The 8029-nt window shown below is 46.1% G+C and overlaps 1 long non-coding RNA gene across 5 annotated transcripts; it reads left to right on the forward strand.

The window, feature by feature from the left end:
- Nucleotides 1–368: 368 nt before the first annotated feature.
- LOC107977529 lies at nucleotides 369–7653 on the forward strand. 5 transcript variants are annotated; one of them, XR_003484186.2, is made up of 4 exons: nucleotides 369–756; nucleotides 2151–2392; nucleotides 6668–7282; nucleotides 7374–7653. It is a non-coding gene; the product is annotated as an uncharacterized LOC107977529 (long non-coding RNA). The 5 variants fall into 5 exon arrangements; XR_004769431.1 differs by having other exon boundaries at nucleotides 6668–6783; nucleotides 7233–7653; XR_003484187.2 differs by having other exon boundaries at nucleotides 6668–6783.
- Nucleotides 7654–8029: the final 376 nt, after the last annotated feature.

Genomic DNA, 8029 nt, shown 5'->3' on the forward strand with positions numbered 1-8029 from the left:
ACTTCAACATGTGGGTCCTAGAGGTTGAATTCAGATCCTACGTCTTGGTGGCCAGTGCCTGTACCCACCGAGCTATCTCCCCAACTGCAGGCAAACTTTCCTACAAGGAAAGTGAGCATCACTTAATTCTGTCCCTGCTTCCTTCATCACCCTTGTTTCCTGGGAGTAGACTGGGAAATATTAACCCATGCTTAATTCTTAATTCTGTATCTCTTCTTTTTCCATCAAAACCACCCGTTCCCCTGTTTACTCTTTCATCATTTGTTGGCGGCAGCACAGGCCCAGTGGTGACCCTGGGAGTGCAGCCAAGTAGAGCAGGCTTTGCCATCAGAGCCAAAGAGTTTGTGATATAAACAGTTATGATCTCACTTCCTGGTCCCTGGCTTTGCCTTTTCCGCTGAGCTGATGCTTGGAATGTACCCGGTGCCTGCAATGTGACTCTTTTTCTTTTTCCCAAGACAGAGTTTCTCTGTCCTGGAGCCCTCTCTGGAGACCAGGCTGGCCTCCAACTCAGAGATCCTCCTGCCTCTGCCTCTCGAGTTCTGGGACCGCCATCTGACTGTGACTCTCTCTGTTCTTGGCAGTCAGAAAGTACTTCAGCGTTGCAGCTCACAGAGGAAATGAGCTATGCAGAGGGAACTGGGAAGACCATCGGGAGGAGACCACTGAAGGGGACCCTAGCCTGACATTTCAGAAAGTAGATATCTGTCCCTCCTGACTGGAATGCCCTCTCATGCCATGGAGCACTCTCTTCAGGTAACTTCAGTAGTATGCCTAAAGTGCTGCACACATCCCCAAGGTGAGACGTACAGCACGGCAGGCGTAGTAGATGTGGTTGGTGTCCCGGGGGTACCAACATGGCACTCCTTCCTTTCTGTGGATGGCCTCTAACCATACAGACCTGTGACTACCTGCCTGGGGCTGTCTGAGATGGCAGGAGCTGGCGTGGCTCACTGTGTACAGCAGTGTTTAAACTATGAAGAAGGGAAGTTAGTAGGTGGATCCCTGGGGCCCAGTCTGGGGCATGGCAGTGTCGTGTCCATGGAACCTCCCCAGATAACAGCCTTCATGCTCCCTGGTTCCCTGATGGTCCTCCTGGGACACCCCCACTGCCCCCCTGTCAGACAAAAGGTCTTAATCCTAGTTTGGGCCCAACCTAACAACAATAGCACACATCCATTTTAACAGCATATATTTTAGTATGTAGTGAAAAAAATTGAATTGATAACTTCATCTGTGATTTCACACATATTACTGAAAGCTTATAACTCGAAGCTGAGAGTTATCACACAGGCCTGTAAAGGCCGCATTCTGAAGGCTGAAGCAGGGCTGGGTGAGTGGTAAGTCAGCAAGTGGACTGCAATGTATTGGTGACTGTTGGCAGCTACTGCTGACTTGTCAGAGTCAAGGGTACCTGCCAGGGTGAGGCTCCTCAGATGCTTTGTGGTTCTCTGCAGCCTTGAAGTTTGCAGCTTTATGTAATCAAATCCTCTTCCTCCCCAGGTTGTCGTCCCTTAGTCTCTCAAAGGTGGATATCATTAGAAGTCTTAAAAAAAAAAAAAACAGACAAGGGAGAAAAGGAGGGAGGGGGGAAAGGGAGGAGGAGGGAAGGAAGGAAGAAGAGGAAAGGGGAGAGGAGAGAGGGAGGGAGAGAGGGAGAGAAGGAGAGAGAGAGACAGAGGGAAGAGAGCAGAGTGAGGAAAGGCAGGAGCAAGCATGAAGAAGCTATTAAAACACACAGATGCCCCAAGAATCAAGAAAAATGAGGTTGTTTTTTGACACATACAAAGCAGGTTTCCTTTCTTTAAAAATTGAAGCTATACTTATTGTTTTATTTTTAAATTTTTATTTAGGTGATAACTGTGATGGTGTCGTTGTTTTATAAGGGAAGACCTCTGCTGATAGCAGAGCCAGAAAACACAGGGAACCCAAGTATCTTAGTGCCTGATTTTGATGCTAATGATAAATGTAAGAAACCGGGCGTTTTACAGATAGGTGTGTGCTGTGCCATCAAAAATGATTAAGTTGGGATTAGACTGAGCTGTAAAGGACAGAGAATCCGAAATAACACGGCCTGAAAATGGTTGATTTTTCTCATGTGAAACACTGGGTAAATGGTCTCAGATTTGTGTGATAATTCATCAACACAGGGAATCTTGGGTTCTTTCTCCATGTCACTTCATTCACACGTCCAGTCCTTGCCCAGGAAGGCTGCTGCGGCTCAAGCCATCACATCCACACCCCAGCTGCAGAAGGAGTTAGAGAAGCTGCTCCTGAGGGGCATGCCTGTGAGACTGTACACACCGCATCCTCCCACTTACACTTCTTTGGCCAGAAGACAGCTGGACTTTGCGAGGAAGACTAGTCTTTATTTTGGGAGTCCACATGTTTGGTAAATCGTCCTCTTGAAATGTCAGAGGGAGCGGGCAGGGAGTGGGTGGCGCCAGCATCACAGTCACCCAGTTGTCTTGCTCCCACGTACTTCCAGGTGGATAGATTCGGCCTGTTATTAAACCATCAGTCCTACTTACTGCACTAATGACCCTGCTTGGCCCCGAAATTACTCCTAATTAAACCTTTGTTGAAGCTCATAGACAAAGCACATTTTTCATTTGCCTTTCTGTCTGATGGGCAGGATTCAGCCCGTGTAACAATCACGCAGACTCTTTATTCTCTTCTCTGATCATCATAATTTGGCCATTTTCTCATTATTCAAAGGCAGGAAAAGATGAAAAAGAACGTCTGGGTGGTTTTTCTCTTCATGACATTTGCAGAGGGCTGAAGTAGAAGATATTGAAATAATAACTAAGCCTTCGGGTTATCTGCCCTAGAAACAGTCCTCAATGGCAGGCGCTAGGCAGAGTCCCTTTCTTTGCTGTCTGTAATTGCAACAGTAGCCCAGGGAGAAGGTAATTACATCTCCATTTGGGGGGAGAGATTTGCAGAGGAAACAGTTGCTACTGTCCTTCCCACTGCTCTGCCCACTGGCTCCCTCCTGCAGGAGTTTAGAAGCACCACTCTCTGCTGCAGAGGCAGTTTCCAGACGAACACAGACTGTGCTAAAAAGTCTACCCAAAAGATGCAAGCAAAGTGGCCAGGCCTGCTGCGTGCCCATCATGGTGTCTCTGCCGTCCACACTTAGAACTTTGCTGTTAGCAGCACTTAGGGACACTTGAAAGAGTGGCCCCTGGAGCGTTCAGGCCCAGGCACTCTGAAGATGATGGAACAGAGTACCCTCATGCGACAGGACTCTGAAAGACCAAAGATGGATTTGGGATGGCATTTACTTGGCATCTCATCTTGAGAAGGGACAGTCATCACTTCTACACATGGCATGCACACACACGTGTGTGTTCTTTCTCTCTCTCTCTTACACACACACACACACACACACACACACAAACACACACACACACTGCTTGGACCAGGGACTCTTGTTTAAACCCCGATAGCAGAGCCTGGGAGTGGTCCCTCTGCTAATCCTCAGATGATCTTGGCCACTGTTCCAAAGGGTCGGGGCATAGGATTCGAATGCAGAATCTCAGTACTTGATTGAGCTCGGGCAGTGCCTCTTGTGCGGTTGAAATGCAGGCAGTGGGCAGTCAAGTGTGGAGAGGGTGTGTGGAATGCATCCTTGGGGGCATTTTTAAGGTGAAGTGGGCTGTGGATCGGCATGCAGGAGCAGAGGTTGCCCTCCTCACCCCTGCAGGAGGGCTGGCCTCAATCCCATCAGAGTGCTTGGCCATTGACTGGCCAGCCAGCCTCTGGCCACCTTCTGCCTTTCATCCCTGGGCCGGGCTGGAGACTTCCCTTGTTGGACGTCTGTCTCATGCTCAGCTGTGCTACCTCTGTATCGATACCTGTCCCGACTGGCCAGACCTTGTGGGAGATATTTGACGATCACCTTTGACCCTCAGCTGTCATCAAGCAAGAGGGGTTGTGGCTTTGATACCACAGTTGGGAGAGTCCTCTGGGTTGGGAGCCTCACATTCTGCATGTTTATGCTGTGATGTGATGGAGTTTGCAAGGTCCCCTCTAGGGGAGAGAGCTAGCTCAGCCAGCCTGGTGGGAGGCCCTGCACAGCAGCAGCCAGTTAGTCTCTACCTCTGTGGGATGCAGTCAGGGGGCAGGGAGATACTGGAAGGGGCGTCCTTGTTGGGCTATTATTTTAATGTGGATTCCTCACTCCAAGCTGATCCTGGTATGAGTTGGTAAAGGAAATATAGGCAAGGATTGGGGAAGTGACACTGGGCAGGGAAAGGCAGACAGTAAACCAAGTGTTGTCAAGTCAGTCACCTCTGTGGACAGCTGGGACTCAGGTGGGGAAGTGCCAAGAGATTAACAGAGGACTGGGTGGCACCTGGACCTGGTATTAGGCAGTCTAGCTGGTTCTAAGAGCCAGAGGAATGGCTGGATAAGTGTTGGGACCAGGCCTGTGTGTTCAGCAGTGGTTCCCACAAGGGGTTGAGATGGAGCTTTGGCCAAAGTTGCTAGAGTTGTCAATGTACTAGGCAAGGCAGAGAGCTGTAAGCATGTGTATGTGTGTAATGTGTGTGTGTGTGTGTGTATTTGTGTGTGTGTAGTGTGTGTGTAGTGTGTAGTGTGTAATGTGTGTGTGTGTGTGTGTGTGTGTGTGTGTGTGTGTGTGAATTTAGGGCCAGAGGTTCAGTTACCAGATGCCAAGACTTAAGTCCCACTCTGGGTCCTGAGGTCCTGCTGGGAATGTCACCCTCGTGTTTGATGAGGGACACTGTTGACTGGTAGGACCACACATTCTCATCTCTGCTGCCAGGGAAGCTAGGAGCCCTAACTGGCTACGTGCCCTTGAGAGAGGGTATTGAAACATTGGAAACTTAGATGAGAGTGACTGCTGTATTCCTCAGACATCTGGCTCAGTCACAGACACTTCCCTGAATGCCCCTTCCCAGTCTCTGGGGACCTTAGAGGTCAAAATTGTTTGAGAAGAAAGTTGTGAGAATAACCCAGCTTGGGGAAGATGGGAGCACAGAGACACACTGCTCATAGGGTTGTTTCATCGTCACAGCACCTCTTCTCTAGAACAGAACCAGGGTGATTGAGCTTTGGGGAACTTTGGGGGTCCCCACGCTGGAGCCTAATATCCTCTGTGTCTTCCAGCTAGGAAGCTTTTAAATCCAAACTGTTAATTTCCCCTTTTCTTCCAAAGATCAAAACAAGCAATTTTTGTTTCATATTCATTTATATATTTTAATGCATCCTTTTAAATCTTGTTTACCTTTATATAAAGCACTTCTAAATGACCCCATTTCTGATTGATATTAAATATTTAATATTGTAAATCCATCATATGGGTGGATGGTGAATGGCAGATGCTCTAGGGGAGCATACAAATCCCCCAAATACATGGCATTAAATAGGCTTATTTTTCACCCAGCCCTCCTATATATCATGGCCCTTATGAACCTTATGTGTTCTTGCTTTGTGTGGCTTGAAAGGCTGGCACACAGAAAGTGTTTTAGGGAGAAAATTTGGATAAGAGTTAAAAACTCATGATAGTAAATATTCAGCAGGCATTTACATTATTGTTTCAAAACAGCTTTTGTGATGCGGGTAACATGTTTTTCTGTCAGCTGTTCAATATTTATTTTAACATATTAAACAGCCCCAGAAATATTCATTGCACGGAAACCTTTCTGTCTGAGTGGATTAAATTTACAAGCTGAATTAATGGTATAAATTGCATTTACATAATTCATTTCCCACTAAGCAGAATTTATTTAGTTGGCATCTCTGCTAATATATATATTTATGGAGAAGACAGTACCTTTCTGTTGGCCATGTAGTTAATTTAGCCTAAGTAGAACTTAGAAGGCATCTCTGTGTGTCGTTACCAGATGTCCCCCCTCCACCAGACACCATCTAAATGTGACAATTAAATAGCCTACGTGTGCAGTCTCATGCAAGGAGGCAGATCTGCTGAACAAGCCCGAGCCCCTTATTTGGCTTTCCAGAACATTCCGTGATGTCTTTACAAATCATCTACTACTTGTACTTTGCTAATTTTGTGTAAAACAGCAACACCAGTAAGAGATGAAAAAACAGTCTGAAGATCTCATGGAAACTTTGAAACTGTCAACTCAAGCTGGAATGGATTTGAGATGGAAAAATAGAGAGCAGGAAGGAAGTTGGGGTGAGGGGACCAGAAAGGCTGTGATCTGTCCTTCAGCAGGCACCTCATTTTCACAGAGGGGGTGACAGCCAGTTTTGCATTTGCTGGTACAATTTTGAGTTTCAGAATGCTTGAACAATGTTGTAAGTCATGTCAATTATTAAGGGCCCCTTTATTATCCAGTGTTGTGTGTCTTATGTTGTTACCAGCAGAGGGGAGATTGCTTCACCTTGCAAGGCTTGGCTTTGGGCAGCAGGCGCTGAAGCAGGCATTGTTCACCTCAGTCTCCCACTCCTCTCCCCGAGTGCTCCCCTCAATCGCTCCCGCTTTCTCCGAGTATCCTATTAAGTCTCTTTGTGAAGAAAGACAGCTGCTTGTTTTCTCTCAAGATAATGGTTGGAAAATGTGCTTTAAAACACTCCCAGGGAGCCTTCTTTCTGTAGGGCCGTCTCTGTTCTCATTGCTATCATCCGTCTGGAAGAAGACATTCACTAATTCCATGCTAACAAAAATTCACAGGTTCACAGGACATAACATGGTATTGGAGTCACCACGGAAACCAAGGGTCATCACTCTGTTCTCAGCTCACAAGGCTTCTTCTTTTTCTGTCTCTCCATACTAGTTTTTAAACCAAGGTAAGATTTTTTATACAGTTGGATGTGCAGATTTTAAGACTATAATTTGCTGAGTCTGGCCCAGTGTATCTTCCCACGATCTCTATTGAGGCATAAGACATTTATTTCCATTACCCCAGAAAGTGCCCCCTCCTTGAAAAGCAACTATGATGGGATTGTGGTCACCATCAGGGGCTTTGGCCAGATTTTGTCCTTTATGTAAGCCGAGTCCTCTACAGGGTGTATTCTCTTGGGTCTAGCTTCTCCCCTCAGCCCACCAGTCTCAAAGTTTATCCACGAGGGAGAACAGACCAGCAGCTGCTGCCATGTCCTGTGGCCCACTGCGGTTGACCTGTTCTGTTCCTGGGTTTGTTAGTTATTTTATTTCCAGCTTTGGTTATTCTAACTACAATTGTTATAAATGTGTATCTATGTAGTACACATATGCACACATATATGTTTTTTTGTAGATATTTGCTTTCATTTCTCTTGGATAAGTGTATAATCACTAGTTTGTATGGTAGGTATGCATTTTACTCTATAAGAAATCATGACAGGATAAGACAGGGCAAGGGTTCCTCCATCTTATACTCTGGTTGACGCCATTCCAGGTTTAACTAGAATTTGATCTCCTTGAAGAGAAGCCCTGTGGGAAATTACCCAGCTCTACTCTAGGAACCAAAGGGCAAGAGGCCCAAGCTAACTTATTTCAGCTTCTGTTAAACTGCTTGCTTGTGCAAACTTCCACATCCAGCTACAGAGTGTGATGCCAGGATGTGGTTTCTGTCTTTAAAATCTCCCTTGTCTAAATGCTCAGCGCTACACTTGGGTTTCCAAATACCTGAGTGTAGCCCCAGCTGGCTGGAATAAATACTTTCAACCGGCTATAAATTGTGTCTGAGTGATCATCTCTGGTGGGCTCTGCATAACAAAAGTGACAGAGGGTTGTCCAAAGTAGCGGTTGAGTCCTTTTCTCTTTTAGGAAAAAACAAAACATGGCTATTGAAGAAATAATGGATTTCGTCTCTGGTGATTAGACCAAGAGACTATGAAATTTATATGAGAGTCAAGCAAGGTGTTATCTGTCCTGTTTTACTATTGTGGATGTTGTTTCACTTTTTATTTATTTTTTATGTGTATAGGTGATTTCCATGTATGTAACTGGTGCCCATGTAGACCAAAAGAGGGTATCAAATCTCCTAGAACTGGAGCTACAGACAGTTGTAAGTTCCCTGTGGGTGTTGGAAGAGCAGTGAGTGTTTTTAAG

Source organism: Cricetulus griseus, chromosome 3 (genome assembly GCF_003668045.3).
Source record: "Cricetulus griseus strain 17A/GY chromosome 3, alternate assembly CriGri-PICRH-1.0, whole genome shotgun sequence".
NCBI lineage: Eukaryota > Metazoa > Chordata > Mammalia > Rodentia > Cricetidae > Cricetulus > Cricetulus griseus.